This window comes from Castanea sativa, chromosome 6 (genome assembly GCF_040712315.1).
Source record: "Castanea sativa cultivar Marrone di Chiusa Pesio chromosome 6, ASM4071231v1".
NCBI lineage: Eukaryota > Viridiplantae > Streptophyta > Magnoliopsida > Fagales > Fagaceae > Castanea > Castanea sativa.
In genome coordinates, this window is record NC_134018.1 from 11,123,687 (window position 1) to 11,148,098 (window position 24,412).

Here is a 24,412-nt window from a genome sequence, read left to right on the forward strand (position 1 = left end):
AAAGAGGACAAAAGACTAAGAGATTAATATAAAAAACATTGATAAAAGCAATACAAAAAGTGAAGAAGAGAGTATAAGAATTTGATGGATGGGAAACCAGTATCTTCAAGGTTTTTTGCAGGAACATACATGTTGACACAATTTGAAGCCCCTGTTTCAGTTGCACTACATTAACTAATAGGCTCTCCACCCACTAACTAAGCAAATCAAAATAGAAGACACATTGTCATCAAAATCACAACATTGTGGGTCAATAACCTTCCTAGTCGAAACACACACATTTAAAATACGGGTGTTTAAACAGCCTAAAAATGGGTTCTAAAGATTACTAAATATCATTTTTTTTATAAGTACTAAATATCATCTTTTTTTTTTTTTTTTTCTCCCTTTAATAAGTGAGTTCTGACCCCATGGCGAGCGGAAAGGGGAAATTCAAACCAGTGACCTCCTCCTTATGAGCTGTGGTCCCCAATTGATTGCGCTACCACAGAAGTTCAATTATAAACAATGGACTTGCAAGTATTTAATAAATACAACTAGTAATAAGGAAGAAGTGCATCTTACTACATCTAACCCCCTTGGAGTACATAGAATACTCTAGTCCTTGCATACATACCTTATGAACAATACATAAAGCATTCAAAACCGGGCACATGGTCAGGACAACAGGACAAGTAATGGAGATGCCATGCCAATAGAAGTTGCCACCAACTACACCAAAGAGCTTTCTGCAAGAGTAAAATATTCGTGAAGATTGATTATTATTTTTCTTTTTGTCATAGAAAAAACTAAATTTAATAGGAAAATAGTATTTCAAATTTTATTTTTATTTTTATTTTATTTTATTTTATTAGTATGTTACACATGCACTTGCGAGTCTTGAACCCAAATCTTACCCACCATCTTATCATTAAGGAAGAAGGAAGTGCCAATTGAGCTAGAGCTACTTGGTAGTACATCGAAATTTTACAATTGTTTCTTTCAAAATATAACTATTGATGTCACATTTTTTTTTTTTTTTATAGAAACAATCAATTATTTTGCCATTTCAATTGTCATAGTTAGGCAACAATTTGAGTCTACTAGAAAGATAAAATATTGTAACATACCTTCAATTCTACCTAACTCAACTGTAAGTAGACATGTTGATGACTGCCTTGGGAATATTGATAGTTTCTTGAGAACACTTTCCTTCGAATGTAGATCAGAAACTTTAATTGTCACTCTGTTCAAGACTCTTGCTTCCTTTAGAATATATTTTATAAATTCGACTTCATGCTCCAATTCTTCAAATCCATTAAAATTAAAAGTTGTAAGGTGCGATGACAAACAACCAGGACCATTGGGTGGCTCCATCCAGCATAACTGATTTTTATAGTAATAATCCTGAGGACAACAGACACAGTACAGTAGTAGACCATATAAGTTTAGGGAACATTAAATTAATAAACCACATATTTCGATTTTCTGATTAACTTAACTAACCTTATCAATAACAAGAACTTCTAAATTAGGAGCCACTACAAGCAAGGATTGTAGCACGTGCCAGTTAGTTCGAGTAACTTTAAAGTTCAATCGGACTAAATTTTGGAACATGGAAGGATAAATAGAACCAAAGCCGATGCACTGCATGGCAAGATTATAAACGCAATAGCATCAAAAAGCTTAGTCCTAACAGTTCTCATCAACAAAAAAGAAGAAGAAAAACATGACAAAAGATAAAATGGGGTCTTACCTCTTTGTCACCAGGAAATATTGAAAGAAACTTGGCGTTACTTAGTGCTTTAAGAAGCTTGAACACCCTATCTCCATAATATAACTGAAATACACGAATCCAATCGTTATCTGCGGAAACATTGATACGTGCTTCAACTAAGTTGGCTAGACTTTCAAGGAAAATGATGCTGCGCAAATCGCCAAAAAAATGGAAGTACTCGAGAACTGGGGCATATATCTCAAGTTTGAAATCAGGGAGTTCATTGAAACATGACACAACCTCGATATGTAAACGTTTCAGAGTAGGTACGTTTATTTTAAAATTAGTTACAATGTAATTATCATCTCTCAGTACTTTCAAATCTTCGAGGCTCGGGCAGGCGGAGGCAGAGCAGAGGCTCGAGAAAGAGTAGTGGGTTGTATAACATATTTCATAGAGACCCAGAATCTTTAAGCTTGGGAGTTGAAAGGAAGGAGGAGGATCGAGCTCAATTTCGCCGCTTAATTCCAGAGACTCTAATGTTTTGCTATGAAAAACGGCATGGGGCAGCTCGAAAAGTTGTTTACTCTCAATATGGAGATCGAGTTGCTAGAGATTACGCGATATGGCGGTGTCAATCCATTTGTCGAAATGGGAAGAGTCACAAGGAGAATGCCATGAGAGGGTGAATTTTGAGAGGATGGGTATGTCGTGTGTTGAGCTAAAACATTGTAGAGTATTCGTAGAGGCGAAACACTGTGGCCTGTGATGGATTTATCGTGGAGATCGATTTTTGGGACGAGAGTCCAGAGTGGCTTCCACCTACTCGATAAAATGCTTGTGACGATGGCTTCGTTGGTAGGAAGAAAACAAAGGATGTGGCAAAGAAGAGAGTCCGGAAGATTGCTGATTCTGTCAGTTCTGCCAACCGCTGTGTCTTTGTCCGGAGAGGGTTTCATTTTCTTGCATTCTGACTCCGATTGATTAGCAGCTGAATCGGCCATCCAGGTGCCGCAACAAGGTTAGGGTTTGTAAAGGATTGAATTGGAGTTTGGATTTTGACTTCACAACGTAGATAGAAGGTTTATAAGCCTTTCTACGCCACACCCATATCCAATTTACCGAATGGGCAGATGCTGTTTGATTTGTGCTTTTTGATAATTATTTTCAACATTTTTATCAGGTTATTTCTATTTTTTTAGGGTCATAAATAAACTTCATAAATGGCTTAGGCTTAGTTTGATAAATAAATTTGGTTTAAGTTTTGTTTATAAACTAGTTAAGCTTGAATCTTAATTTTAGGTTTGTTTAATAAATGATTCGAGCCTAAGTGAAAAAAAAAACTGTTTGTGAGCTAGCTCGTGAAACAATAAGACTTGATAAAAAATAAAAGTCAAGCTTAGGCTAGTTTATGAGTTTGGTAATAAGACTAATATGAACTTGAAAAATAAACTAATATCTTATTAAGGTTTTAATTAATTGGGGGTTGGAACCACATGTTTAAATCAAATAAGCTTTACAATGTACTTGTATTGTATCTCAAGCTCAATATCAAGCTCAAAAACTTGATATTGACATTGTGCTTGAGCTCAACTTGCCTAATAAATCAAGTCAAACTAAACCAAACACAAGCTTTTGGACTATCTAACAAGCTTAAGCTCAAGCTCAAACAGAGTTTGAAAGCTTAGTTCAAACTCAAGCCAAACTTGAACATTTTATATTTGTTGTTAAGCCGAACTTAAACATTCAATGCTCAACAAAGCTCAATTCATTTATAAACCTATTTTGTTTTTAAACTGTAATTTTTTTATTAAAAAAAAGAAAGAAAGAAAGACAATTCTCATAAATTAGTCATATTTTGTTATGATTACACTATTGATATGTGATGGAACATCCTCTATTCATATTTAAAAACCAATAACATATCTAGCATGTCTACCTAGTTTTTTTTTTAATATAATTTTTTAGAAACATGTTCTCGTGTGTGTGTGTGTGTGTGTGTGTGTGTGTGTGTGTGTGTGTGTGTGTGTGTGTGTGTGTGTGTGTATATATTTTTTTTTTTGATAATTCGATAATTGGAGTTTGGGGAGTTTGAACTCTAAATGTCTTTGTTGGAAACACCAAAAAGTGCAAATAAGTTAAGGTACAAGGCTCTTGCTTGTATATATAGAGGATAAAGTTTGGCTAAAGACTTATTTATAGTTAATGGCTAAAGACTTATTTGGCCTACCCGACACCGGTGACAGTCGGCAGCGGGTTTCAACCTCCAGAAACCGATACAGGCGGGTCGATCGATGGGTTTGCTCTTCTAAAATCCAATTCCAACCAATCCGACCACTTATATATCGGAAACACCCACCAATTTTCTTAGGTATGAGGATTTCCGATCATTTCTCGACAAATCCATTGAGATTTAGCGAAATCTCGTTGAGATCTTGACAGATCCATTGAGATCCAGCGAGATCTCTTCGAGAACTTGTCGAGATCTCTTCAAGATTTGGTGAGTAGGTTTAGAAATCTTGCTGGTTCTAGCCATGTTTCGGCCAATTCCGGCTTAATTTCGTCTGGGTTCGTCTTCCCCAAGTTCGACCGACCATAGACCAATCTGTACCCGATGTTCGAGTCGCCCGAACTGACTCATCTAACGGTTGGCGGTGGGTCTGGATGTTGGAGACTCGACATGGTCAAGTTGGTTTCAGGTTGGGCACAAGCCTGACACGGACCAACTCGTGGACATGCCTATTTTCCAATAAAAAAAAAATAACTCTGGAAATTTCAAACTCATTTTTCAACAATAAAATCTTGAATGCATAAGCAACATGTTTTACCTCATAATTTTGAGGCATGGCACCACTAAGGCGTGACTGAAATGAATGAAGACTTGTCACCTTTTTTTTTTTTTTTGCAAATGTGTTTTGGGGGGAGGAGATTGTTAACATATATTTAGGAACAATACACACACACATGAAAATGAAAATAAAAAAAAAAATTTCTAAATAAGGTTAAAAAGCAACCAAACCATAGCATAATAAGATAGTAAGCACCTATGTTTTACAATTCAAATTTGAATAATATCAGCTGAATATGTAGCACAATCTTCAATTTAAGTCGAATTGTTTACATACACCAAATTGTATTGAGTTTATAATATGATCTTTTTATTGGTTAAACCTTTTTTTTTTTTTTTTTGCGAAACTTTATTGGTTAAATTTAGATAAAGATAATCTTTAAAAATTTTGGAATACTTCATTAATAAAATTAGTGGAAGGGAAGAGTATTATTTTCTTCAAACTAGGGAGGGAAGTGTTTTTTCCCTTCATGTTTGGGATGAAGTCTCAATTTCAAAACCTCAAGAGGGGGAAGTGTAATTACTCATAATATTTGTTTTGTGGTTCTTGTGAGTTGTAACAAAGTCTTAGACTTATAGTTGCTTTTACTGCCACATACTGACTCTCCATAATTGTTTTTGACATTAAAAATAACTTTGTCCCATGCACATGTATAAATACATTTAAAAAATAAACATAATTAGACAAATATTAAAATTTTTACACTAGTTAAACACTATCGATGGTCATTCTTAGATATTGTCCACTCTTAAAAAGTATTAATTGGTAGAACATGCAAGTTGTTCTTCTTCTTTTTTTTAATTTCAGAAAAAACATAAAATTTTATACTTGTTAACTTAATTTTTGTTATGGTGATGCAACAAATTTATTTTATGTGTGCATTTTGAAATAAGACATGGTATAATTTTTCATTGAAATTTAGATTTGAAATAATTATAACTTTTGTACAAAATTTAGATTTTAAAAAAATAGATTAGAAGTGGTTTCAAATGAAATCTAAATAGAATGGGCTAGAAGTAGTTTTAAATGTATTTAAATAGGTTGAAAGTATTATTGTATTACACATTCTAAGTTTTACATATAATAAATTTTTAATTGAGTCATTTTATATGAATCTACATGTAAGCATACACACTACAATATGAGAGATTGAATGACTTCTCGGACAAATCGAAGCTCATTTAAAAGATAGAGACATGTTTTTTTCAAATTAGTAGACAAGTAAAAGAACACTTAGCACAAAATTGGAGTTCAATTAGAATCTAATATAGATTCTTGATGAAACTTTCTCTCAGCTTTCATTTTAATATATTATGTATGATTTTCATAGTTAGAACCAAAAGTCATGTTAATTTTTTCTTTAATAAATTTCAAATTTTGTCATCAACCTTTGATATTGGTTTTAAAATTGTTCTTGTACTTTAAAATGTTTTATTTTTAATCTCCATATATATTTCAAAATTGTTACATAACGTTCTTTATGAGCATCAAATGGGTAAAATTTTTTTTTGATGGGTTTTGACTTATGAGTATTACTTGTTAAGATTATAATTTCTAATAAAGGTGAAACTTTATGTGACAGGGGGAGCTTGTGGGTATGGTAATCTTTTCGAACAAGGTTATGGCCTCGCGACAACAGCCCTAAGCGCTGCACTTTTCAACAATGGAGGCACTTGTGGTGCTTGTTTTGAGATCATATGTGTCAATGATCCACAATGGTGCATACGAAATATTGCCATAATCGTCACTGCCACCAATTTTTGCCCTCCTAGCACTAACCCTAGTGCAAATTGGTGCAACCCCCCACGTCAACACTTTGACTTGTCCATGCCCATGTTCACAAGAATTGCACAATATAAAGCTGGGATCATCCCTGTTAAGTATCGTCGAGTCCCATGCAAAAAGCATGGGGGGGTTAGGTTTCAGATAATGGGAAATTCATATTGGTTGCTTGTATTGTTGTACAATGTTGGAGGTGCTGGTGATGTTTCTAATGTCAAAATTAAGGGCTCTAGTACCGCTTGGATTCAAATGTCGCGCAACTGGGGTCAAAATTGGCAGACTAGCACACACCATTGGTTGGGCAAAGCTTGTCATTCCTAGTGACTACTAGTGATGGAAAAATGTTGAAGTTTGTGCATATTGCACCTCGTAATTGGCGATTTGGTCAAAATTATCAGGCCGGTACTAATTTTTAGAAATTTACTACCATATTGCCCTTCAACATTACTAGATGATTTCTAAGCTTGTAAAACTACTTATGGGACAATGGCAAATTGGCAATGTTGTCTAGATTCATTAGCATGCCATTTGTAGTAAATTATCCATAAATTAAGTAAATAAAGATGTATGTCTTTGACTTTGGGTATTGTGGACGTTGATCCAGTGACTCACGTCAAATTTCATGGGCCAAAGGAGTAGTCAGTTTAATGGGGGTTTATATGCCCTTGAAAAATCTACATTGGTCCATACCAAGTTTTAGTTTTTGACTAATATGCTTATAAACTTTAAGATAGTTTTAAGCTTTTTTTTTTTTATTTTTTTATTTGGAGTAAAATATCATTTTCGTACTTAAACTTTTACAAAAGTTTGTTTTTGATCCCCAAACATTCAAAAGTTTGTTTTTTGTCCCTAAATTTTACAAAACGTTATACTTTTCATCCTTCTGCCTATATCCGTTAGTTTATGTCATGCGTGGCTTAACGGAGTGCTAATATGGTATGAGAACTGATATGTCCACAACATTTTTACAACAAATCCTAAGGGGCAGGTTGTTACTGGTTGTTATTGTTGGGGCAAAAAAGTCATCTTAGCGTTATATTCAAATTTGAACCAATAATAACTAGCCACCTATGATTCGTTGTGAAAATGTTGTAAAAATGTTGTGGACGTAGCATCTCTTGTTATAGTATACTTGAACTAAACTAATTTATTTTTTAAATTATAAACACGTGGCACACAATGATTGGCACACGTGGATTAAAATTTCCAGTGGGACAAAATTACCCTCACACCCAACAGAACTTGATCCGAAATTCCAAACAGCCCAATCTCAAATTCCCCAAATATGAAATGATGAACCCTAGGTCTCCCAATGCCATAGTCCCACTGGCCTCAATCGGCGACCCCAACCCACAATGAAGAGTTCAAAGGCAGACTCCCTCCGCTGTTGAAGCTAACAGATACTAAAGCAACACAAAGAGTTAGAGCGTTCCTGTTACACACAGAAGAGAAGACTTTCGAATAAGAAAAGGAATTGTCTTCATTGGTTTGCTCAATAAATCTTCACTAGAGTACCCCGTACTGGTAGTGGTGTAGTAAACCTTTATAAAAAATAAGAGAGGGAAGCTGCAATGTTGGCGAGAAAGCAGAAGACTAATTCTATTTTGGATGATGAAATTGATGAAGATAATATTGTTGTTGAGCATAAATATGAAACCAAAAAATAAGATAAAGATGATGATTATTGAAAGTCAAGATAATGATGAAGATGAGGTAATAAGGAGATCTATTGATGCTTTTGAGCAAATTGACATAACAATTAACAACTATGGCATTGGGGACCTGGGGTTCGTACGTCCTTTCAAATTTAGGGATTTTGGAAACTGCGTTGTTTGGATTGGGAAGTGTGGGTGTAGGGGTAATTTTGTCTCACTGAAAGTTTAAATCCATGTGTTCCAATCATTGTGTGCCACATGTTTATAATTTAAAAAATAAATTAGTTTAGGGAAAATGCAGGGACACAAAAAGTCTAACTATTGACATAATTTGTCTCACACCAGGCTGTGAATGGTGGAGGTCAAATGGTGGGTCCACACCTCCACCACTCATTACTCACCACATGACAAATTGTGGCAAAAGTTGTGAAATTTTTTGTGTTTCTAGCATTGCTCTTAGTTTAGTCCAAGTCAAATATCACATCAGCATAGAGGTGTCAAATAGGTGGATTTACGTGGGTTTGGAGTAGGCATAATTGGGTTGAGTATATAAAACTCATTCACCCATTAAAACCCATTTAATTAATTATTTCTAATCCAAACTCAATCCAACCCAATTATAATGAGTAAACCCCAACCCACCCAATTACCCAATTATAAAAATTACCAAAATGCCCATAAACACAGTAATAGCTCAGCAACAGGAAAATAGAGGAATAAGATAAGAAACTAAGTGGTCCACTGTTTGGTTGCCGACAAAATTTAGAAAAATAAGGAAATGAATTTTGAAAATTGGATTCCAATTATTTACGAACCGAAAACCAACACAAAAAAAAAAAAAAAGAAGCCAAATGAAGCAACTTTGACTCAATCAAACCAAATATAGCCAAATGGCTCTATTACATACACCAAATTAAAAAATAGAAGACAATGAAGAATAAAAACTATCAATTCCTCAACTTTCTCAGCAACCAAACGGATTTTGGATCTGAAAAAAGAAACCGCGAGTTCAAAGCGAAGGGAAATAAAGAGATTCAAGCGAGAGGGGAGACCTTCAGGCTAAATTGATTGGTGTTGGGAAGGTGGGTACGCTTGATGACGATGCGAGCGATGAATTCTTTGACAGTATTTCAGAGAGTACTTGATGTGGGTATGGGTTTACAAAGGAGTTTTAGATTTTAGCTTGAGGTTGAAGATAAAAAGATGTATCGAGATTTTCTGAGACACTTACTTTGTTTCACTTGGAATTTTTCTGGATTTTTAGAGAGGGTATTTGAGTGCTGTTGTTTGGTTGCCAAGAATGTGAGAGAAAAGGAAATGACAAAAATTTTCTTTGTGGTTTCCGAGAAAAGGCAAGAAAGGACAAGAAAATGAATGGATTTTAAAATTGAGAAATTAATTTTTTTTGTTTTTTATTTTTATGGAAAGGGCTGGGTTGAATTTGGGTTTATTGTTTTTGGGTTAAATGGGGTTCAATGGGTTTTTAGTTAAAACCCAATAATCACTGGGTCTAATTAGGTTGATGCCCATTTTACCTAATTAATAATTGGGTGGGTTTGAGTTCAATTAGAGTGAGTGAGTTTGAGCGGCAAATGGGTTTGGGCTTACTTTGCCACCCTACATCAGCACTTTGTTAAGCCGTGAAGGATATAAACTAATGGATATAGACTAAAGGATGAAAAATATAACCTTTTGCAAAGTTTCGAGACAAAAAACAAGCTTTTAAAACTAATGGATATAAACAAGCTTTTATCTATTTTTTTTTTTGGCAAGTTATGCATTTCATCATAGATTAATGCTGAACTCTTTACAATCAAAAGAAAAAAAAAAAAAATCAATCCACAACTTGAATAGAAAATCAAGGAATTTGCTACTTGAAGTAAATATGGGATTCGAGAAATCGATTATATTTATATAAAATTTAAAGTTATAATACATGTTTTATATGTTTAGTTATAGGAAATGTGTATCTATCTATACTGACTATCCTTTGAGCACGTGCTCACGTGCACAAATGTATAACACTCATCATAACCCTAGGTATTTTTACGATTAGAAAATGTAATAATTTCATATTATAATCGATACAAATTATTAACCTTTACTTAAAAAAAAAAAAAAAAAGCCTCTGAACATGTGCTTAAAGGCTAGTCTTTCTTTATTTGTTTATATATCTTTTTAATATCACAGGTATCATCTTTGGGAGCAAAGGTAGCATAGATTTTGTGATGAAATGCAAAGAACAAAGTAATTTTAAAAAAAATAATAATTTGGAATTCTTGTTTTAATTGGATTTTATGTTGAATCTTAGATTTGTTAATTTGAAAAATTGTTTCTTTTGGCTTAGTTATAACTTTCAAAGTGCCTTTTCTTTTCACCTAGCTTATTTTTATTTTTATATTTAATAAAATTTCAATTTTTTATTTTTTAGATTTTGTTTTGTCTTTCATGTTAAATAGAATTTTATCAGATTGATTTAACATCCTTTTCCTTCTATCATTCGAATGTACGTATATATATGCTGAACCAATTAAATCCGTTTGTTTTTTCGTTTTGGGCCTGGGTGAATTTTCATTTTTTTCTTTGCTAATTTTTACATTTACTTAAGAATTTCAATTGATTAGGGGAGCAAGGATTTGGTTGAGAATGAGTTCTGATTATCTTTCTTTATTGGGATAATTGCAGTAAATCCACTTGAGGTTCAACCCGAAATTACTTTGTCTCTCGTAGTTTGAAAAGTGTCATTTTACCCCACTGAAGTTTGGTTTGTTAGGATTCCATAATCCACCTCATCACTCTCTCCATTAAAGCATAAAATCATAACAAAACCAATAAAAACAATGTCAGAAAGGTCATATTTGTAAAAATTGTTATACTTTTTCATAATGAACTTCAATGGAACAAACACCTAATTTCAACGTAACGCACTAACCTTTCACAAAAAACAAAAATGGAGAACCTTTTGTTGTTAAGTAATATTATCTGAGTAAGAGAGAGCCACTACATTGTGTACCATACATCCAGTAAAGCAACTCTTGTCTATTTCTACTAATAATATAGGCATTTCTCTCCGTTTTCACACCTCCCAGACCTGCAGTGGCAAAGGGCAATTATATGGTGTTTAGATGGTGTTTTGGGAAGTGGGACCTGTGGTTGGATCAACTTGGTTTGATATTGAAATGGTGGCCATGTTAGTGAAGTAGCAAATTAGGGGTTTGGGAGGCATGTGATTTGGAGTTTGGTTACTAGAGGCATGGTTGTCAAAATCGCGACCTGGATCGTAAAATCGTACGATTTTACGATCTCACCTCATCAAAAAGTTTAAAATCGTAGCAAGATCGCAAAAATGATAGGATTGTAGGATCGTATGGGATCCTACTGATCCTACCATTTGGCTTGACATTTTTTTTTTTTTTAAGTGGGATCCATTTGGGTAAGATAATCCACCTAAATCCATAAGCCCAACGGGTTATCAGAAATCCAATAATGAATTGAAGTCCCAAATTTACACCTATGTCAACATAAAATCATATTTGTAATTAGCTAGTTTATCTTAGATTGAGAATTCTCTTTTGGATTACATATTGTAAATTTGTAGTTTACTAGTTTTTATATGCTAACTAGCCTAACTTATTTTGGATTTGGAACTTAGAATTTGGAAAACATTTTCCATGTGTAGATAATATTTTGGTACTTATTTATAATTAAACATGTACTGAACTTTTTAGATACATTATGTCAAAAGTTAAATATATTTTGTTTCGTTAGAATGACATAAGAACGATGTAGTGCGTGCAAATTACATTTTATGATGCAATTTTTTTTAATGGATGGATTCATATTTTAAGTGATTATATAACATACAAAGTTACTATCAATAGGTTTTTTGCTTAAAATCTGAAAATAGGTAAGATCTTATGATCCACGATCCGATCCTACGATCCATGATCCTACATAGAATCCCGATTTTGACAACCTTGACTAGAGGTCCGAGATCTTGCTTTTGGTGGGTCAAATTGTGGTGGATCTAGTGATTCCATGGGTTCTGGGTTGTTGATTAGCTTTGAAATTTTCGCTTTGCTTCTACCATACCCAGTGAATCAAGTAATTTTTATTCTACTGTTCACAATTTTGTGATTTTTTCTGGTGGGTTTGTTATTTGGCCTAGAAACCTTCCTCTCTCATATCTCTATTCCCTTGGTCAAGCTTTGTTGATCCTCCCCTTGGGTGCTGCCAATGTATATCCAGTGGCTCTGTGTGAGTGAGATCTTGGATGTTGGAAATCAAAGCTTTGGAAATTAAGTGCTGGAAATTGTTGATCCTCCATGTCTTCATGTTATAAACTCTATTATGCTTTGATTTTAATAAATTTGTTAGTTCATGCACAAAAAATAAGTATGAGGAAGAAGAGAAGAATAGAAGCCTTGGAGACAAAACTATTTAGGGCATGTTTGGTTGTATTGTTTAAATAATGAAAAACATAACACGTATTTTTACAATACTTTTTCACCTTGTAGACACCGTATTTTGTACCCCTTACGACTTGGGCCCCTGTTCTCCAATGATGCTCGAACTCTAAGGCCTAAGGCCAGTTTAGAGCCCAACCAAATATCAAATTGATTTGAGGAGTGTTAAAATAGAAAATATCACTTTTTAAATGCACAAAAATCTATTTTTGGAAATAAAAGACCAAAGTGGCCCTTGGCCCACGTACTTGGATGGAAGCCTACGTACGCAAGCCAAAGCATGCATATGCAGACACAATCTTGCGTACACAGCTAGGGTTTTAGAAGCATGGAAAAGTCAAGTTTTTTTGCAATAATGATTGAGGTTTGGAATGAATCCCATATCATCTGAGAGCTATTCCAAACCCATATTTTTCAACTATAAAAAGCCTTATATGGTACATTTTCAAAACACACAGAAATCCCATGAGAAAAACCTAAGATTCACTAGAAAATAGTGAATCAAAAGGGAGTTTTTCACAAAACACCCCCAAGTTATTTTTATTTGATTGAGACCTTTTCTGACCCCAATCCTTTGAGTTTAAAGTTTCTAATCACTGTTTTATTGAATTGTAATAGATTTGACTGAGGGGAACGGTCAAAAATCAAGCCTAGGAGCTTTTGCTTTAGAGTATTCTTTCTTTCTTCTTTTTTTCATTTTCTGTCTTTCCTTTTAGTTTTAATCCTACTTCTTTGCTCAGTTTAGATTTTTATATGTTTTCTTAGGGTAGTTTTATAGTTCTGTTGTGTTCTAAGCATGCTAGATAGTTAGAATTAGGGTTTTTGTTTGTGTTCTATTTTTAGTTTCAGGTTTTTGGGTTAGGGTTCTTGAACAAGACCCACGCACGCATATCAGGAGCATGCGTACACAAGTTAAATCCTGCGTACACAAGTGTCTAGTTGCGTACGCAGACACTTGCCCAAAAACCCTAATCTAGATTCCTTATGTTGTTTGTTTGGTTTGCTTCACATGCTTTATCCCTTTTTTAAATCCTTTTCATATGTTCATACATACTTGTACCTGTGCCTCACATACTTGTTTGCTATTACATGTTTAGATCAGGGTTCTTTAGTTTTAATGCCATGCCATTCATTCACATGTCCGTGCATTAATACCATAGGTGCTATGTTATTGAAAGGTAAGTAAAGGGGAAGTCATGCATTAGAAACGTCCACGCATTTGTGTTATGATTTTATTTTGATGATATGATGAAACATTTTTGGATGTATGATTAGGGTTTATAATGTGCTAATGTCTTGTTTATGATATGTGTTGTATGATAGGGTTTTTGCATGTTAGATGAATGCTAGAGTTTCTTATGTGTGTTTGGCTCTCTTTTGCTTTGTGGGTAGATAAGTAGGCTGGTTTAGGGTAAAGATGCCATGTTGTTTGTTAGATGCATGATTAGTGTATGTGTGTGTGTGTGAGAGAGAGAGAGAGAGAGAGTTTAGAATACAAGTATTTAAATAGTTTTTAATAGGGTTAAGACATAAGAAACAACGATGGGAGGCCAATCTTAGGTTTGGGAGATCTTGGATGCCTAACACTTTCCTAAGAGCGTACCTAAACTCCAAACCCATACTCTGGTAGTTAGAACAAAGGTCCTTCCTCAAAAAGGAAGCTATATATATGGTTCCTAGACCATTGCAAAAATTAGGTGGCAAATCCAAACTCTTGGGTCGACACACCTACACGTATTTCCACAACACTTAAACAACGTTACTAGAACAACATTACTAAACGGGCCCTTCGTGGCAGATGTGTTGAGTTCTGTTGGGTGAGAGAGAGAATGATAGAAACACACTCCAACAGAAGACAACAAACCCAAAATATTTTTGGGTTTTTTTGTACACTTTTCTTCATAACTTAATATAATTGAGATTTCCTTCCCAAAAAAAAAAAAAAAAAACTTGAGTTTATGTGTTCCAATGAAGTTTTTCAACTAAGTCTTTTTAATTTTTACAAAAAGAACTTTTTGATCTTGTTTTCTCTTTTATTTTTATGTTATTTTTGTTTTGGAGGAGAGAGACATTAAATTGGATTAAAAATACATATTTACCCTTGTTTTTAATAGATGTGGGTTACAGAATCTTAATGGAGTGAACCTCAAGTGGGTAAAGTGATACATTTCAAACTACGGGTAGACAATAATTTCGGGTCAAACCACATGTGGATTTACTGCAATTACCCCTTCTTTATTTGTTTATATATCTTGTTAATATCACATGTCTCATGTTTGGGAGCAAAGTTAGCACAGATTTATTGATGAAAGGTAAGAACAATGTACATTTTTTTTATTAAAAAAAATTGTTTAGAATTCTTGGTTTAGTTGGATTTTACGTTGAATCTTAGATTTGTTAATTTGAATATTTGTTTCTTCTGGCTTAGTTAGAACTTTTAGGGTGCCTTTTGTTTTTTGTTTTTTTTCCCTAGCTTATTTTTACATTTAATAAAATATTAATTTTTGATTTGTAATATTTTGTTTTTCCTTTCATGTTAAATAGAATTTTGTCAGATTCATTTAACATATTTTTTCTTCTATCATTCGAATGTGTTAGGTTCTAAGACCTTAGGGATTAATGTATTAAAACTTCAATGTGTATTGTGTTGGCAAACCATGATCAAAACATTTAGTCTAGGTTTAGACTTGCTCAAAGTTTGGTTTAATGTAAGTTTGGAATTGAGTAGTTGCAGGAAATTACTGTTCTATTTCTATACGGCTTGATCGATCCAAGAATAGACTCGATCAATCGAGAATCGTGGGTCAGGAATTTTCTGCAGAATTTTAAGTCGGCCCAAACAGGAGTTCAAGCCCATTAAGGATTAGGGTTTCAGATCTACTTCTCCCACTATATAAAGGAAACCTTAAGCACGTTTTCAAAGGCTTCTAAGAGAGAAAAGAGAGTACCTCTTTTTGTATCTAGGGTTTGTACCCAAAAGCTCTCTAGAGTCTTTGTTGCTCATATTGCTGTTTGTGTGAATCTCTTGTGAGATCTGAGAGGTGCTTGCCTTCACACAAGCTTAGGATTATCAAGAAGGAGATTTCTTCAAGAACTTGTTGATCATTCAGTTGCTGCCATAAGTGTTTAAAGATATACAAGCGGGAGTGCTTGTACTTGCTGGAGAATCCAAGAAAGAAGGAGTCCGTGGTCTCGGAGCTTGCATGTGGTCGTGTCAGTAAGTTTTCTACTAGTGGGTAGTAATAGGATGTTAGTGGTCTAAGTCGCTATTGTACAAACTTCGATTCTTTCATAGTGGATTCAGGTTTACCTTGAGGATAGCTAGGTTAAATCCTCCCCAGGTTTTTTACCGGTTTGGTTTTCTTGGGTCATCATATCTTTGTGTTTTTTTATTCCGCACTTTACATTGATATGATTATATGATTGTGTTAACCTAGATCTAGAATTTGGACTAAGTAATAATTTGGCTTGTTAACTAGGCTAATCCAATTGTGTTTTAAGGGGTCTAAATAACTTTACAAAATGTATGTAGGGGAAGCAATTGTACATATGGAGTGGTTTCACAGGATTATTGAAGCTTATATATGATGTACTAATCGAGTTTGTTTGTTTTTTTCTTTTTGGGCATGGATTTATTTCTCTATTAAGTTTTTCCTGATTAGTTTTCGGCATAATCTCATCTAAGGTCAGATATTACACTTAAATATTGATATTGACTTACGAAATCTATTAAGTTTTTTCATTAAAAGTTGTAAAGAAACCTTCTATTACCATTAAGATAATTGAAAAAGTTTACCTATCTCTCTCTTTATTCTACCTTATTTCCAATCTAGTCTAACTCCACGCCCCAAATCTAAGTGCATTCTTCAACTTCAATTCCAATCCATTCCTTTATTTAGGTAAGTTTTCCTTCTATAACTTTACAAATATCTTTAAGAATTTAATTGACTTGGAAAAAGAAATTTAGTTGATAACATGTTCTATATATTTTTTTAATAATTCTTCTTGATATCACAGATGTCAGCTTTGGGGCAATTGTAGCATGAAGTTCATGGTGAATGGCTAGTACAATGAAACATTTTTAAGAGCTTATTGATGGATTGAAGGCGATCTCAAAAGTATTATATCACTATTTCTTTTATATAAATTGTTTAGAGTAAAAATCTTTGATAAAATTAGAATAATTTTCATGTTAGTTAATGACTGTGAGTTCTGTGCGCTCACTTTTGGGATTGTAGATGTGTGATGTCTGTACCTCGACATTATTATCTTTTTCTTGTATTAGTTATTGTATGAAGTTATAAGAGCATTGAGATTTCAATTAAAAAAACATGTGCGAGAGTTTTGTACTTAAATTGTAAGGTTGATGGATATCCCTTTTTATTTCCTTGAATGATTAACTTGCTTTAAGTTAAGGAAATTTCTTTAAGTTGATGTTTGTATTTGTTATCATATCAGTATATCACTTCTCTTAAATAACAAATATAAACCAAAGAAAACATCATAAATTAATGAGGATAAAACCTGTCCAAAAAGATTTTAAAAAAGGGTAGATAAAGATCTACTTGCATGTAATCAAATTATTTGTGCTTGTGGAGTTCAATTCTCGCCTACACCAAAAACTGATTGGTGTCTTGGTTTGATCACACTACAAAAAAAAGGAGCTATAGCCGCATTTTTAAAACGTGGCTATAGCTCCAAAAAACGTGGCTATAGGACCATTTGGTCTATAGCCGCGTTTTTTTAGGCCACGTTTTTAACCATGGCCTAAAATGCGTAACTATAGGCCTATGGCCACGTTTTTTGTAGCTGTGACTATAGGCAGACCAATGGCCATGCTTTTAGAAACGTGGCTACAGGACATTCTGTAGCCACGGTTTCAGAACCGCGGCCATAGCCACGTTTGCAACGTGGCTATAGGGCAATTGGTAACTTGCCCTGAAGCAAGATTAGTCGCGTTTAAAACACGGCCATAGACTTCTTAAAAACGCGGCCATAGAATGTGGCTATGGCCGCGGTTCTGAAACCGTGGCTACAGTATGTGCTTTAGCCACGTTTCTAAAAATGTGGCTCTAGCCCATTACAAAACGCGGCTATAAGCCCTGTAAGGTTTTTTGAATTTTTCTATAGCCGCGTTTTTAAAACGCAGCTATAGACTTTTTTTTTTTTTTATAAAATCTGTACACATTCAGATGCAGCAACAAACGCTGCTATAAATTATAGAAACGCTACTATAAAAAACCTGTCACATACACAATTCAACCTGTCACATACACAATTCCAACTTCTTATTCCTGTAAAATTCCAACACATGCAACAAAATAACAATCTCAAATCTGTCACAATCTCAATCAAGCTTTAAAGACTATGGAAAATTATCAACCTTCAAGGAATATGCAGTTGAATACAGGCTCTTGTCTACATAAATAAGCATCAACATATGATTTTTCAACCATCCTCAACTACAAACATTACATAGATGCTTCTAGGGGTTCCTTCCATCTCCAAGCCCTTGTCTACATGTGAATACCCTTGTTGCCTTCCAGGTAGAATACAGTTTATGTTTCAATGGTACTACAAAAATATAATGGCAGCAGTTAGACAAGATTTGCAACTTTTTACCCACTTTTTCGTAGTAAATAGTAAAAATTCATAACTTCTCAGTTGTCATACACTCAAAAGCAATAATACTTTCATATCATTCCTTATGCATGTCTCTTCCTAGACAATGTGACAAGTATAAACTTCACTCATCACTCTTAAACTAGCCCACTCGAAAAGCAATACAAATTCCTTTGAATACCAAAGGTCAAATTCTTTCTAAACAACAACAAAAACAAATCTTTTAAAAGTGACGTCATACCTGCAACTTGCGAAGGTACTGAGGCTGACCATGTCCTGTCTTAATGGTCCTAGTGCGCTCCAAAAGCTTGTCAGCAAAGGTAGGAATTGCCATTATCAACATAAGCGATAATGGAAACTTTCCTATACAACAAAATTACAGAAATTGAACCAACAAAAAGTACTAAAATAACAATATATAAAACAAATCAAACCACAAATTATGAAATGGTATTGTTCAAATTTCAAACTTACAATGAGAATGCATGGCTTCACTATTTAATCCTCTTGGTCTTCTATGTTGTTAAAGCATCAATGTAGTTGTCTACATATACAAAAGATACAACTACAAGGCCGTGTGTGCACAAAAAATATTGGCCATCTTTGAATGGCATGATTGACATGTGTATAATATCAAAATAATAATAATGTCTAACATACTCCTTCATGAACAGCCAAAATATTGAAACTCTGTAGATAATACAATATGCAATCATAAAATATCCACGAAGAGTCTTCAATTCGATGCAGTGTTACCCTGAATACATTAAACACATCGTGTCATTTCTAACGTAACAATTCATTGCAATAAACCACTATTTTCTTTAAATTAAACTAAACACAACATTTTTAGTACCTGGGATTGCAGCTGTGAAGCAGTTATATCACTGCGTAAATCACATACCATCTCGCCCATTACTTTCATCACCTCTGCCATTTTTTCGTTATGCCTTGCTTCTGATTGGGCAATTGCTGAGGTGAGTTCCGCCTTATGCTGCTCATGTAACTCCGCGATTTGCTCCTGATGCCTCTGCTCTACCTGGGCAACTTGGTCCCTCAAAGTTTGGTGCGAAGTTTCCAATTCAGTCATTCTATGGGCTGTTACAATGGACGACGATGGGAGTGTGTAGCATGAACGGTTGGACCCATTTCTTCCTGATGGAGTTGGTCCAAAACCCACCCCACGAACACATCCAAAGCGTTCTACCCCCATCACTTGGGCAAAAGCATCATCCTTTGACCATAGGATTCCTTCGCGTCGTGATCCTTGTAGTGAGCTCCCACGTGCCAAAATTTAAGTCATTTGTTTCTGTTATCACACAAGAACCAAATAACATAGGCCATTGTTAGCTAAACAATTCACGCACAAAATACAAAACAAATAAGTTACGATATACGACTTACGATCTTCTCCCCCACATCAGGAGTAACAGGATGCCCTTCTTTGGTGTTGTATACTTTCGTAAAAAGCACGGCACGCTCCACTGCCTGACCAGTTTCTTTTGCCTACATATTCAACATTCTTATTACAATAGTGAAAATTTATGTTGGTGATATGAAGCGGCAATTGACAGTCAAACTTAGCTAACAGAATTTCACTCATAACATGCAGTATAATGTATACTAAAATACTAATCATTACATTATTACGTTCAAGAAGACAAGTTTTGTTATCTTTATGCGAATGCTTAGTATGAAATAGTTTTGGTCCCTATCTTTATGCATAGAAGCCAGCTTTGGTGTTGTATGTCATTGCATAGAAAAAATTGACCAACATATAAATATACATCTATGACAACTGTTTATAGAGAAGCAAAGTGGACAGGTTAAAGAAAAAGAGTAAATATTACGCACATGTTTATATTCATTGAAATTAACTATGCACTCAAGTTGTATGGTTTGTCATTGACTCAATATTAAGTAAAATGCATTCGGCACTCAGAATTACACCGTTGTAGTATAAAATCTAAGTTTTTAAATAAACTTAAATGACAATGTACACAACTCCTTCCATATGCATATTCCTTAATGGTTCATCCACTTTCATACATTCTTCCAACTCAACTATGACAATCATTTTTTCAATACCCTATTTTCTTTTAATATGGTTCACTTATTCTTACTTTGTTTGTACGAAAATAGTTCAGAAACATATTTTGAAAACACCAAAGTTGTATCCTTGTGTCAATACTCCGATCTTATGCAAAGTGTAACAAATAGGTGTACTTTGATAGTACCTTCCATGCACAAGTTAAATCAGCTTAAGTTTAGATGCAACTATGAGTTTGGTAATTAATCGTGTGATAGCCGTGTTTATCAATCGAAACCACCAACTAGGCATCCTACAATTGTACCTTAAATATAGTCACACATTATCACGCTGCATTAATCACTCCTATGTGTTGTATGCATGCACCAATGTCACATATGCATGCCAATTGTATTGCAGTTATTCACTTTCAACCTATTTAGTTTTCCACAGAGAATGTAATAAAGGAAAGCACATTCAAAGAACAACCAATCGCTATATACCAAACCAATATAGCAAGTTCACAATGTGTCAAACATAGTTCTTAATGAAATCACTAATTAAGAATAGGAAACACCACAAGAAATGTGTATTCACGGTCATGAACATGCAAAGAAGCCAAGTCTTCCTTACCCCATCACTGTGCTCTCATTTGCATCAACATGAAACCTCACATGGTCCTCTAACCGAATGTTTTATTACGGAATTTTACTAATGAGGCAAGCAAGGCTAACAATTCCATATTAATTCACACAAAATGCTCAAGATTCTTCTGTAAATTAGTTTCAACAAACTCTTTATATTCTTTACCTTTCAATCTACATACATGTACAATATTAAAACCCTGGGTAGTTGTTATATAATGCATTTCTTACCATATCGTCTGCAGTTTGGGCAAAACTTATAGGCCCTGATCTTGCGATCTCCTTCTGTTTACCACGACGTCTTTTGTTCGTACTACTTAATGTCTACGAACAAACTAAAAACTAAAAGAAATCAGTGTGTCCATAAACTATACTCGGTAAATTCAAATACTGCATCCTATGTATATTACCAGTAACAGATAAAATAGCAAGAAAATTTTCATACCCGCGTGTCTTCATGAAACCAATAGTCAACTAGCTGAATAAACTCCTGCTCGTCAGCCCAATCTAGTCTGCTTTGAATGACATTTGCTCTCAACGCATCATCTTTGTAGCATTTCCTTTTCAACTTGCCTTGTCGATTCCTCCTCAATTCCCCCAGCTGGTGCATTGCCCAAGTCATTTGATCAGCTGGTTGGATAATTTTTGGGTCAATGATCCACCGTTTCTGCAATGCAAAAATTGAGTTAGCATAGTACAATAGTCCACCCTACTGAAAAATCCGAGACTTACCACACACATGATTATACATAACAGTTTAAAGTATCTTAATTTGATACTACCTCAATTTCCGTCCAACTATCTACTTTGTGGCTAGTTGGGACACGTGTTCAAGCAGTTGGCACAAGTGGGCAGTAGACGTGGCTGAGGCAAAAAGTGTCCAACCACCTTTTGAATGTTTTTCCGCTCTCCCCAATTGGTTGTCATGTGGGTGATCTTCAATAAGTTTCACTTAAAATATCAATTTATAATTATCATAATTATAATTTTATTCTTTAAGTATAATTATTTTTTTGTACTAACTCTTTCTTTTTGCCAAGAAAATAAGAGAATATAAATAAGTTCATTGGATATAGACCTCGGTTCTAATGATAAGGGCCAGAGCCAGAGCTAGAGCTAGAGCCGCTTCATTTTGTTAGGATCAAGAATTACAAGTCCCAACCGGATTCAAAGTATGTTGGTGTTGGATCCATCAACCCACGTTGGTAAAACATAATGTGTTTGTTTGTATAAACAAAAAAAATAAAAAGAAGATAAAACATAATGTGTGGCTAGTCATTTTTTTAAAGTTTTAACTCTTTCAAGAATTTTTTGTTTTTAAAATTATAAACAAGTTTGGCTATATTCCTTGTTTTTGGTCTATTAGGTTAAGTCCAAAATTATATGTAGCATCATATATTCTTGTTCTAGATAGAAGAAGTAGTTCTTGTCTGTTTATCAAAAAAAAAAAAAAAATTTTCTTGCCTGTTTAACCAAGAAAAAAAACAAGGAAACAAAAAGATAGAGAGGTGTCTGCAACATTTTAGGGGTACGTTACTATGCCCAGCGTCGAAATATACATGCCAACACTTTCCCAAAAGTGCAACATGCTACATGAGGATCCCATGCATGGAAGATCTGAGCTTTGATGACAAAACTAAATGCCAAAATGAATGAACAACACAAAATAGATTTGGATATGGTATTGATTAGTAACATATATGATGAAGAGCAGCTTGTAAATTTATCCAAGAAATGTAGCAACAGAAAGTATGCATTTTTATCACATAGTTTCATGGAAATATAAAGAAGTTTCACTAACCTTGTTGCTGCAGACATTTAAGCAAGCCATTGGTGCAGTATGCTCAGGCTCTCAGAACTAGACCTTTCGTCTATAAAATGAAAACCAAAAGAAAGAGTTATAGAGAGAGATTTAAGGAGAGAAAGATAGAAGAGCTTGAAAATATTAGAGCTATGGTGGGAGAGTGTGAGGGGTATATGTATATATAGAGGGTAGCGAGAGTGAATGGACGGCTAGGATTTCATGTGAGAGAAAAGCCAGATTTGGAGGCGAAGAAGAGAAAAATGATGAGAAGGAAACGTGACGAGGTTGAATTACAATAATCATGAAGATATCATCATGATTTTGACTAGGCTAGTTTTCTCTTTCACTAAACAATTAATAATAGTGAACGTAATTTAGCTGTCTTTGATATCGACATGTTTGAAACATGCTTGCTTTCATGGGCTTCTCTTCTATTTTTAATCAATCTTTTTAAACTTTTTGTGAGACTTTAATATATATATATATATATTTTTTGTTTATTTTTTTAACTGTTATATCACTTTGATGGCCATGGCTAAGTATTTCACTGCAATAAAATTATCAAAGATACATGCCAAAGATTCTTTATTTTGTTTTCTTTGAATTCTTTTTGGATTCATTTGGGGGAGTTTCAACTGAATGTGGGAAGCAGACTTTTGTGGCCTAATTAAAAGGGAATGAAAGATTATTATTACAATATTAGTAATTTTGTTATTATTCATTCATGGTAACTATCAATGGGAATGGACTAGACTAACAAAGACAAAGGAGGTCATTGTTAATTACTAGCTATTGTAGGGGCACAAATAATAAGTACTTTTGTTGATAAAATGATGTCGTTGGTTATACCAAATAAATTGGCCGGTTGCTGAAAGACATGTGATGTGAGGAGAGGGCGACACACATTGATCGAGTAGACTAATACACCATAAAAATTTCAACCAATGTGACAAGTTCTTATTGGTAAGTTAAGAACTAATGTCACCAATAGGTCCAAGTGAAAATTAATTAAAACTTGTTTACTCAACTATTGTGAAAATTATTGTAGAATTCACCTTTGAACTAGGCGTGGTCAGTACAATTCTGGAAGGTGATTCTCAGGTTCTCATGGGTGTTTTGTAGTGAAAATTTTGTTTATTCCTTAACAACCACAATACTTGTATATATAGGTTCTAAATTAATTGGGCTATTTTCATGTAAACATCAATGATTTTCAATCTCATATTAGGTTTAAACCTAAAATCAAAGCCCTAAATCTAAAATTGAAACCCTACAATCACAAAATCGAAACCCTAAAACTAAAATCGAAACTCTAGAATCACAAAATCAAAACCCTAGAATCACAAAATCGAAACCCTAAACCTAAAATCAATACCCTAAACCAAAAATTGAAACCCTAAAACAAAAATGGAAACCCTAAAACATAAATAAAAAAAGCTCAATTTAAAATACTTACTGTTAGTTGGCCCTCTCAGTGTCTTGAGTGAGATTGAGAGTTCGAGAGAGAGAGGGAGAGACTAAGGGCAGCGCCGGTGTGTACGATCGGTGGTGGAGATTCGATTTTTTTAGGGGTTTTTATTTTTATTTTTTTCAGGGTAAGGCTTTTTGCCGCCGCATCGGACTTCGGTGCGGGTGAGGGTGGAGGCGGTGCCGCAGCGCTTAGTCTGGAGGTCAGTGACGATGCTTTGATGAACGACGGCGCGGGCGGTGTCGGGTGGGGCGGATTGAGTTCGAGTTGGGTCTTGAGGGAATCGGGTTCGAAGGGCTGTAGACAGAGCAAGGCTGTTGTTTGGGTAAGGAGATTTTTTCTAAACTATTTATAGTAGGGATTGTGGCCGCATTTTTTAAAACGCAACTTCAAGGAT

General features: G+C 34.4%; 1 long non-coding RNA gene and 2 pseudogenes across 1 annotated transcript in view; 1 reads left to right on the plus strand and 2 right to left on the minus strand.

The window, feature by feature from the left end:
* Nucleotides 1-19,169, minus strand: part of LOC142637853 (uncharacterized) — a 74,804-nt gene extending 55,635 nt beyond the window's left edge. Inside the window, exon 1 of the long non-coding RNA XR_012844918.1 lies at nucleotides 18,927-19,169. This is a non-coding gene — a long non-coding RNA (uncharacterized LOC142637853). The remainder of the gene's footprint in view (nucleotides 1-18,926) is intronic.
* On the minus strand, nucleotides 257-2,740 carry LOC142641619 (F-box/FBD/LRR-repeat protein At4g26340-like; annotated as a pseudogene).
* LOC142638288 (expansin-A9-like) lies at nucleotides 6,037-6,743 on the plus strand (annotated as a pseudogene).
* Nucleotides 19,170-24,412: the final 5,243 nt, after the last annotated feature.